Consider the following 11,294-nt stretch of genomic DNA (forward strand, 5'->3'; position numbering starts at 1 on the left):
TTTTGAATTTTCGCTCTCCATCTCCCCAGCTCACAGCCTTTGTTTTGCTGGAGGGTAGCGTGTTCCTGGCTGGCCGTTGAAGCTGCTGCACCCTCGATGGGAGGCAGAAGACAGAGAGGAGCCAGCCAGGCCAGGAGGCAGCTGTCTCCTCTACATCAAAGACAAGCTTGATTTCTGAACCATGACGTGCTCTTGGGACAGTGAAATTTTTACAGTCAGGACAAAGCACACAACAGGAGCTTTTACAGTCAGGATGGAGCTGAGAACAGAATATTTTTGGATGCTGAGCATTGACTACAGACATTCTTCTTCGTGAGAAAAGACCAGTCTGAAGTCTGATTCATTATATAAAAATAAAAGTTATACACAAATATACAACTGGGGAGTATTTGCTATAAAGCTATGAATGTAGTTTAAAGCTGGAATGGACCGCTGTGATCATCTAATTTAATCTCCTACAGGGCGTTAACTATTGGAATTCCCTAAAATCTTGATATAAAAAAAAAATTGTTTCACAAAATTTATTACAAGCCTCTGACTAATAATCCTCCTTACTAATAAATTGTACTTTTATCAGTGAAAATTGTGATAAAATGTTGTAGTTCTGTAGTGAATGTAATACAGTAAAACACTGGTCCCTTTTCTCATAAAACATTGAATTTACAGGTTAAAATTCATAACAAATTGTAAATATGGAAATAGAGATTTTCATTCTTGTGACAGCCTTTAAAAATTGTCAAATACATATAGTGTTGGCATTACTGAAAAGCTGTGTAGAAACCTGGTTTGTATCCAAAGTCAGTTAATCTCTTTCCAAAACGCATTATAAATAAGAATTGATTTGGTAACATTTTAAAATTGTATTATCAAGAAAGCTGGGTCTAAACGTACCATTTTAACTTGATTTGCCATTTCTCATTATCATTTTACTATTTATTTTGTACCATTTTTCAATTGAATGACTTAAGTATTGCCCTTGAGATGCTCCTATTTATAGCATATCTTAGAATTTATTAGGTTCACAAAAATTCAGTCGATGATGTTGACCTTTACAAGAAAGAATCACTCAGACTCCTTAATTCCATTTCACTGCATTGCAGTGCTAGCTATCTTTCTCCATTTTATCTAAATTTTACTTATTAATTTCACTATCCTAAGGCTGCCTCATGCCGGAGGACATTTTCAAGCTTCAGTTTTTCATAGCTTCTTTATTAAATGCAAATTTTCTTCTTTTGTAGTTTTCCTTTTCATTGAAAACTTGGGATAACAGACAAATAAACTATCTAAGAAAAAAAGAATGCTAGTTAGTGAGCTCCCATTGTAAGGTATATACTCTGCAGACAGAGAAGCCTTACCTTCCACAAAAGCATGGCCAAGTCCAGACCAGGGCTAAGAATCAAACTGAAGGATGACAATCCCGGTCACCTTACAGTAATGTGGGTTATCTACTTCGAAATTAATAGAAAGACCAGGAGCATTAGAAATACCAGCATACAAAAAAAAAAATCATGCAAAACTGAATGAACTTAGTAGATTACGAAGAGGTTAAATAAAATGTCAGCACAGGGAGGAACATACATCACTGAAAAATTTCAGCATATCAAGTAGATAGTGTGACTACTGACTCACAGAAAAGAAGGTGATGGCAGGTTAATTAACCACATTTCATGTAGCTGTAGAAAGATCACAAAAGGAGCAGAGACTCAGAAAGGGCAGTAAAAGCTGCTATATTTTAACTTTCAAAGCCGGAATTGGCATGGATTTTGTTTGTAATTGCTGTCACTAACTGCTGGCTCTTTCATTCTGGTGTTCAGGAGTATGTGCCCAATGAGCAATGCCTCAACACAGAGGTTCATTTAAAAACTCAAGCTAAGCTAGAAGGACAGCGAGCCCAAACAGAATCATAATATTTACTCAACCAGAGCCAAATTCAAAAGCAAAAGCTCCAATGCACTGACATAACATGCAGAAGACGCAGGTAATTACCATGGTCATAAGGTGATTTTGCCACAAAGAAGGGTCAGGAGAGCTCATAGTTCCAAGCTTTCTTCTCACTTTCTTATGATTATGAAAAATTTGGCAAAATAGCTTCCTTTTTGCAAACGTAACATTCTTTCTATCTGGCAGGGCATCTCTGCTACCCAGGGTCACCCCATAATCTCGGCTGCTGGGAGAGCCACTGGAGCGGGAGAGCATCCCAGCCCAGCTGAGGCATCACGATGCAAATGGAGTGATGTCCAGATCCAGAGCCTGGAAAACTCTCCACCTTTCCCATTCAGACAGTCAAACCTACCAGTTACAGCACGCATTTGCAGAGAAATGGACGCTACCTTACGGACCCTGGGGGGACTTGTAACCATGCCTACAGTGTGTGGTACTCTGGGAGAAATCCAGCAATAGTGATGATCGCAATTACAGTACCCAGTGGTAACAGCGAATCAGTTTACCACTATACAAGATAGGGATAAAAAATAAGGAGCATTTAATTTTGTAATACAAAGATTAAAAGGTCTGCTATAATAAAATTGCAATAGAAAAATACAAGGCAGGAATATACCCTTCTGTGTTATATTTATCAATCAAAATGTCCCCAGTTGCTTGTGCACAGGAGCTAGCTTGCAAGGCTGGACTCTTCGCCTTCTCACCCTGAGGGCAGGGTTTTTCCAGGAAGGACAACACATCTGCTGTTATGGTTATGCCTGTCACCTTTACCATGCTGGGAAAAGCTCCTTCTTTTCTATCAGGGTTTGCCACTTAGTTTTCTGTGACAAGTCACGTGGCAAAGTGAAAAACTAGGTTATTATCCTTTCCATTCTTCCTTGATGTTTCCATGAGTCACATATCCATTGGATCCCTCTGCTACTTTTCCCATGAGGGGTATTTTTAGGTGGGGGGAGGGTGAAAAGGAAAGGAGTGTGAAATTTGTCATCTCATAGAGAAAAGTCTCTGGAGTGCGCTATTTATGGGACACATCTACCTTCTCACTGACCTTGCCTCCTTTGCACATTTATATATCCATTAGAATTTATTAACTATGAATACATTAGGCTCCAGGTGCATAACAAAGTGTCCAGAAAACGTATTTTAATAAAATATCCAAACAGATAATGCCTGCAATGTCCCCATATGTCTCACCACACACGCCACACAACTTAGTATGTCCTGGTAATATGACCTGCAATAGGTATCATCAGCTACATTCATTACCATTTAAGATAGGACAAAAAGGCAAGCTACTATTCTTTTCAGTTTTCTAACTGCGCTATTTGATACTCAAGAGCATAATATTTTAATTAAGGGTGTTTTTTCCCCATTATGGAAATAATTTTGAAGCAACTTTCCTCCTGGTTGCTTAAGGAGGTTCATTACAATGCAATGCAATTTACCCAGCTGGACAGGTCTGCAGGTGGCCAGAAACCCATTAGAGAGGTATCTACCTACTACAGGGGAAACTAATATTCAGGAGACAGGAAATCTCACAGGGACTTCGATTTTGCCAGGCATTAACACAGTTGACTGGGTAGCAGGTGGCTGGAAGCATAAATTTCCCTGTATCTTATTTATTAGGGCTCCCTTGCCTCCCTTCTTCTAGAATTATAACATGCTCTTGGCATTGATAAACCCCAGCAAGGGCACACTGTAAAGACACAAGTAGCAAAGTCTTGATAAATATTTTTTATCTATTTGACCTAAACTATTTGAGCCAAACTGGAGCCTTACATAGATTATTTTTTTCTTTTCTGAGCAGAAAATAAAGTATTCCTATGATGCAAACCTCCTCATTTAGAAATAATATATAACTGCCTGTCTTCCTGAACAGACCATGAGTCAAAGAGGAATTACATTCTTCTGTCACAGCTCCAAACCTCCTTTCAGCCAACTCTCTGCTTGGAAAGCTCTCCATCAACTTTTTTCCTACACCATAATCTCTCTTTCCTCTGTGGCTTTTCCCCCTCTCCACGTTTCCATGATGTTTTCTCTCCCACTAAAGCCCTAGCCCCAGTGCTCATTCCTGTGAAAATTATTTGAGCCATGAAGCTCAGTTTTCGTTCAACATATGCCTGTGTGCTGTTTATATGTTTCAGTTATCTAGTGCCCCAAAGGAGCTCATCTGTAGTTTATGCTTCCCTGGAAGGAAAGCTCATCGCCAAACTCACCAGCTCTAAAGGGGTTTACTTCTGTGTATAATGAGAACATAGAAAAGAAGAATGTTTTCTGTTCGTTCTGTGAGGAAAAGCACAGAAAACTCTCTCATGAGTGCTTCAGGGCTAGTTATTCAAATTCCCGAGAATATTCTGAAAATTTCAGCATTAATTCACAAATAGCAAAGCCTGTACGATTGCGCTGCATCACATACACAGTAGCTTGTGGACCAGCGCTCACCACACCCTCAGTTTCACAGCACACCCACCTCTTCTGCTCAGAGCAAAGCAGAAACGCTACATTTAGGCATTTCCATGGGTCATTCAGGACAACCTCATATTCCCTCTCCAGCCCCATGACCACACGTGTCGCATGTGGATGGCTGTGGGTTTGTGTAGGACGTGATGGGCTGATCAGAAGAGCCCCGTGCTGCAAGGATCCCTGCTGGATGACAGGGATCTGTGTGCCACGGACGTCCCGTGTCCCAGGCTCTGACACCCCACTACCTCCCATACTGTAGAAAGAGGTCCTGCAGAGGCCCAGGGGCATATATGGAGAACTTATCCATGTATCCATCTTTCAAGCCCAAAACTTTTTGGAAAATACATTGCCTTATGCAAATTAAAGAAATATTTCTCCCTGCCCACTCCCTGCTAACACCCACACATCTTTTCCTGGAACTCATAGTATCCGCGTAAGCAATAGATCCAGAAAGTTGGTATAGTTACTGTAAGTGGTTTGGAGAATGGAAGTAGGTCTTATGTCTGCTTCTAAGAAATTTCATTAATAAGTAAAGATATCCATAAATATTCTGAATAAAACAGGGGCAAGAAAGACATGCATTTCAGGCACTTACGCTAAAGCAGGAAAAGCAAGAAAAGATTTCTTTTCAGACTTTTCTTGTAAATTATATGGGAGAAGTGCATAAATCTTTTTTGACCTGGTTTAGACATACACTGTGTTTTCCTGTTAAAATATTCACATACAATTAAGTATCCACAGGCAGACAGACAGGAGCAGAGATTCTGGAGATGTAGGAGGAGTCTGCCACGGACACAGACTCCTTCTCCTCCCAGTAAAAATTACAAAAATCTCTAAAATGCTCAATGTAAATTTAATCTGTTGAAAACTGTCTTTAACTTATTGTCATTGCCTTTGTCCTTTCTCCCAAATCATTCCAACTTTTCTCTGTTCAAGTTGGCACACAGAAAACAAATCATTAGAGTTATTTTTCTTTTTCTCAGCCCTTTACTACCACACACTGTTACTAGACAAATCCTGCTGGCTTTATTCACACAGATCTCATCTTAATGGCAGTCTAAGGCCTTTTAAAACGAGCCGTTAAATAATAAATTCAACCACAGATATATAACCATTGCAATAAATTCACATTAGACATTCAGACACTATGGCAATAAGAGGTTAGATGACTAGAAAGACACTCTTAAAGCCACTTAAAACAATTACAAAGGAAATGCTATCAGCTGTGTTTTCCCTTTAAAAAAACAAAAACAAAAACAAAACAAACAAAAAAATCCAATGAAACAATGCACTGTTTCTTCAGCACCTTCAGTTCTTTGCCTTACTTCCACGTGGAATGGAAAAGGGCCATTTTGCAACTTCTTGATCCCAAAGAAAGTGTCTACATCAACTTCAGGGACTCCTGGGTTTGGCCCCAAACTATTTTCTTCATAGCTGTGTTGTGTAAATGAGGCCCATTTCTCCTTTGGAGTACATGGGGCAAACATGTCTGTGGAGATCTGCCCTGACCCTGTGTAACAGGGTTCAGCCATGAGAAGGGATCACCACAGTGTGACTATGGGCAGCTCTGGGCTGGTGTTTCTCAGCGTATTAGAACTGCCCAGCCCAGAAGTTCCCTCTGCTCAAAACACACCAGAGGGAGAACAACTTCTTTGGACCACGTTGTGTTCAGAGCCAAAGACCACTTGTGTTTTCTCCCAAGAGTCACTGGACACAACGTGCGGTCAGGACTGATGGCAGGTCCAAAGGCTTTCGTTCGCTCTTTCCCCTGCCACGTCTTGTGTTTCCCACTGTACAGTGGCTCTGCACAGGTAGGTGAGAGGGAACCTCACTCAGACTGTTCTGGAGGCTTACGGTAAAAGCACTAGCCTGGGAAGCGGTAGATGTTTCTTAGCAAATGCCCTGCTTCTTAGCAGTGTCCTGAGCAGTTCCAAGGTAAGCAAGTGCCATCACATCCTCAGCAATTGGGCACCTGTCCTCGAAAAAACCAATGTACTTAATTCCAAATCATGAAGACACCAACTCCAAATGGAGCCAAGTGTCAGGCACCTCTTCACCATCAGATACATCCTAAGACGTAGTGTTTGATGTTGGCTAGTCTTAGAGCACTGTGTTCCACATGCAGGAGCCTTACATCAACATACATAAGATACTAAGCTCCCTATTTAAACAATTGAAAAAGCATTTTTCGTGCTCTAGATAGGTCTTCAAGGGTGCTCTGTCTCTGCAGTGAGTGCAGAAACCTACACACCTAATTTTGGCAGTCTGAATTCCCTCTGCCAAGACTAAATACTCACAAGGTTTTTCACTGCCTAAATCATGATGGCAGGTGATCAGAATCTGGCCTAATACCACATAAAAGTCCCTGGGGCTGAATCATCCCAAAAAATGTGTTCATCTTAATTATCTGGTAGGAAAAACAACATTGCTTATGATGTTGACCCTTTGTAGAGTGAAGCTGATGCAAGCTATACATTTTACTTGTTTCCTCTCTAATATGTTTTGTCTTGATTTTTTTTAAGTCTTTCTATTGCTTTTTCCCCCCTTTGCATTTAGGCAAAAGTATTGTTTACTGTCTCATTAAGCTCAACTGAGAACAATCAAAAGCTCCATTAGACCACACTGACAATATATGGCTTTAATTATTTTTTCATAGAAAACTCTCACACTGGAGCAGATTAACAGAGTGGCTGTGACATCTTGCTACAAATTCTTACGTGGGAGTGTGCGTGGTGGGAACGGGGCCTAGAGAGGGCTGATGGAGAGGTAGGAGAAGGCAGAACCATTCTTTGGGGTTTTTTTTAAGGAGGAGAATCTTGGTGAAATACTTCTGTATGCCACATACGCTAAAAGCACTTCCATCTTTAACATCATCTGGTTAGAATTATACATTCAGCACGCACTAAAATCTAAATCAGGTCATTAGTTACTTCTTGAGATGATAATCATACTTTTATTACAACTTTTAAGAAGTTTTGAGCTGATAGATTTTCATAACACTTTATTTGTAAGCCATATTCTGCTGTTCCTGTATTTGCTGTTTAGCCTGTCTTATGGCACAGTAAAAAGTCCTGCCATCTGGCAGAACAATCACAACCTTCCAAATTAGAACATAATTCTATACTTTCTTGGTTTGTTTCCTTGGCAAAGATTTGTCCCAAAATATGAATTCACCTTACAAGCTAGAAAATATTGCCTAAGATATTTAGAGTCAGAAAAACTTTGGTACAAAGCGTCTCTTTTTACCAACTCATGCTGCTTCTAAAAGCAGGGAAAAATAGGCCTCAGCATCCTTAATGGTCTTGGCTTTCACTTCATCAAGACTTTTTGGTTGAAACATTCAATATTATTGATATGAGAATTCTTGTGCTGGCAAGATGATTTTCCTCTTTCAAGGGATCATAAAATAGTGTTATGCGTTGAGAGGATCTTTATTCATATCCTACATAGTACAGCTTATTCCACTGGCAAGCTTGCTGAAGTCTAAATCTTAGCCTTCCTTTTCCATCTCTAAGATATTTGCCATTACTTCATCTCCAAAGAACTATGTTTTTTTTCTCCAATCTCCCCTAAACATACTTAAAGAAAAGGCTTGAATCCTCCAGTAAGCCAGTGTAAGGGCGTATGTGCAACTGGTGTACACCCCCCCAGAGAAGCCAGCAGAGTCTGGATGAAGTCTGCAGGTGGGAGGAGGACAACCCCACTCAGTTTTCCTACAGGCAAGAGGCTGCTGCCTGTGGAGGCATAGGGCAGCTTTGCAGGGGTCTGTGAAAGGCCAACTGGAAAGATCTTCACTCCTTCAGCTTCCTCAAAATTTCCCAATATTTTTTAAAATAGCCAGCGAGGTCCTGTGAATTGACATGACACCATTGACTTTCTGTCAATTTAGAGAGGAGTTCAGATCCATTGTTTCCATCCCAGACTCCACTTCCTTAAAACAAATAGTCGGTGTATAGTGAGTGTATAAACATGCACAGAACTCCAGAAATTTCCAAAATTGCAATTCAATTGTTCTATTGTGTTCTCTTGTTCTCAGGTGTCCTTAGCCTTCGTCAGTGAAACCCTGATGATGACGAGCAGAAAACTTAATCACCTTGAAATTAAGGTTTCAGTCTCAGTGTTACCTAGCAATGCGTGCATTGAAAGCACTATGTTTTAAAAGCCATTTGAAAGCACGGGAAGGTTGCCAGCTATTCAAATATTGTCATAGTTCTTATTTTTCTCCAGCTCCCCTGATAGGCGCTCAGAAATGAGACCAGCCTTCCAAGGGGGAAAGACAGCTGGAATCAAGACATCTCCACTTATATATCCTGAAACTTTCAAAGCAAAGAGCTGTAACTGGCTTTGGTTTGGGCGTGTGGGTGCCCTCACTTCACACCAGGGAATAAGCACCTCCCTCCACTCTCCGCTGCCTGGAGGAGGCAGGTTCCTATTGAATCAGAGGGGACGGGAGCCCTGCAGACCCAGCTTTTGTAACAAGGAGGTTTGTCAGGGTGTCTCTGATATGCCTGCAAGATTGTCATAGCGACTACACTGTGTTTACTGTGGATTTCTGCCTCCTGGTCCTCACTGTGAAGGCTCAACCTCAAGGAAGATGGAAGGCCAGGAAAGAGTGGTAATCCTTGAAGGATTCACCTGAAAGCCCCAATTCATCTTTTTCACCATCACTTCATAGATCTACCTGTCTGCTCCAAGCCTGTTACATCTCTCCAAAGTAAATCCTTTTCTCAAACACCTCTTTGCTGCCAACTGCACCATTGCAGCAGGGTGACTGCTGATGGACAAAGGGCACCAGCTGTCATCTCGGCTGGTGTCCTCTACTCGCTGGTTGGTTGTATATCCCTTTGCTGTGTCCTACCACCGCTTCTGCAGTCTACCACCAATTCTGCAGACTTTGGGGCAGGACCTGTCATTTCATACTGGGGCTACTACGATGGGGTCCTGCTCCAAGATGGAGGCTGCTAAGCTCTAACATAATAAAAATAAATAAATGAGACTCGGGGCAGCCTTTATCCTGCTTCACATTACAGGGCTCAGAAGATCTTTATCATATGGTTTGTTCTATTTATGTTTGTCCAAGAGAGAAACTTAGTTCTCATGCAAATGTGACTGGCCATGATAACTCATCTGGAGAGGTTTAGTGCTCTTTTTCTTGGAAACGCTCTCCATTTTAACATCCTGCATTCTCTTCTGTGGACGCATCTTCAGAGCTGGACAGAATAAAATAGGGAACGAAGGATCTCTGAGACCAAACAATGTGGAAGGTCAGAGGAAAGAGTAAATAACGTCACAGACATTTACCCTTCCCCTGCTGTCCCAGGATGGAGCGGCCCCTCTCTTCAGAGCGACAACAAAACTCCTCTGCACAACCTTCTCTCTTGGCATTCTCCCTTCCACCACTGCTAATAATCCTCTAGATGCTGCCTTAAAGAACCTGCTTATTTGAGCTAAAACTCCATGTTTGTGCTGAAACACAGAAGTACCTCATTAAATTTTCTTAGATAAATTGTTTAGGCTAAGTAATTCTCTCCTTTCCTCCCCTTGTGTTGCCAGTCTATTGTTTACAGCCAGCATTCCAGGCTGCGTGTGATGAAAATGCTGATGTGTTTCCTGAGTTACAGACCCAAGCTTTATCTCATCTTTCATTTAGGAAACTGGCTGCTTTATCATTTTATGCTGCTGTGTGCAATGTTTATTTTTTCCCCATTATTAACATTGTATAGGAGGATGTGCCCAGCCCCATCAGCTGTTAGTTGTATTGTGCATACCATACACACACCTCTCAAAAAAAACCCAAACATATAATATAATAGTTTGGGGAAATTATACACAGAGTTCACAAATCCCCTCTGACTGGGGACAGCTTCTGGGTAACAGTGTCAATGTATAACACTGTCATGACTGTGGAGTTTGCTGGTATTCGCTGCTGTATTTTACTTCTATTTTCCAATCAAAATCCAAGGGATGTGACAAGGAAAACTCCTGCCCTTTGCACAGACTTAATGATCATCACCTATTCATCTGGATTCCTCTTAGAAAGAAATAACTCCTCCTCAGGTTTTCCTCTGTTTCAATTCCAGGGCAGAAATTTCTAAGCGGTGACTCGTCCGATGGATCATGAAGGCAGAAAAGGGGACTGGGGGTTACACTTGAATCTTTGACTAGCTATTCTGGTCAATAGCAAACTAATTGGAAAAGTCAGAGACATGGTTCATGATTTATGAAGAAGCTATATTTAAGAGAAAAAGAATCCTGAATTTCCGATAGGATTTTGATTTAAATCCAAAGAATGCACAAGTGGTTAGGAAAAGGAGGCAGATACTTATTCTTTTGTCTGCAAGAGATATCTCTTGGGCTAGTTCAAGTGCATTGATTTTTTTTTAATCAATTTTTGCAAAGCTTGTTTAACTTTTTGCTTTAACTACTGAAAGAGGTAAGTACTGTGAGAAAAAGGTACTACAGTATTAGAAAGAGGATCAGCAGATGTCGTAGGGGTGAAAAGCAACTGAATTAAAAGATGTCATTGCTGCGAAGGTGTAAAATTTCCTGTTTGGGGCTGTGTGCTGCCCACGAGGATAGCATCTACATCTGAAACATTCTCACATGTGGTAGTCACCACAATTATTTTCAGTTACTGTTTTTATCAAGTATAATGGATTCGTTGCATGTGCACAGTGGATTGCCCTGGATTTCTGAAGGATCCCAAAAATAAGGTTATCATACACTCTTAGTGTCAAGCAGTTTAATTATTTCGTAGTGGTTCTATCAACTGCTGTTCTTGAACCACTTCTCTTACAATAAGCACTTTAATAATAAGCATTCTAATAATAAGCATTTTCACTCTGAACTTTACCTACAATACCCAGAAAACGAGTTACCAGTTCAGTCTT

The sequence above is a fragment of the Chroicocephalus ridibundus genome, chromosome 2 (genome assembly GCF_963924245.1).
Source record: "Chroicocephalus ridibundus chromosome 2, bChrRid1.1, whole genome shotgun sequence".
NCBI classification, from domain to species: domain Eukaryota; kingdom Metazoa; phylum Chordata; class Aves; order Charadriiformes; family Laridae; genus Chroicocephalus; species Chroicocephalus ridibundus.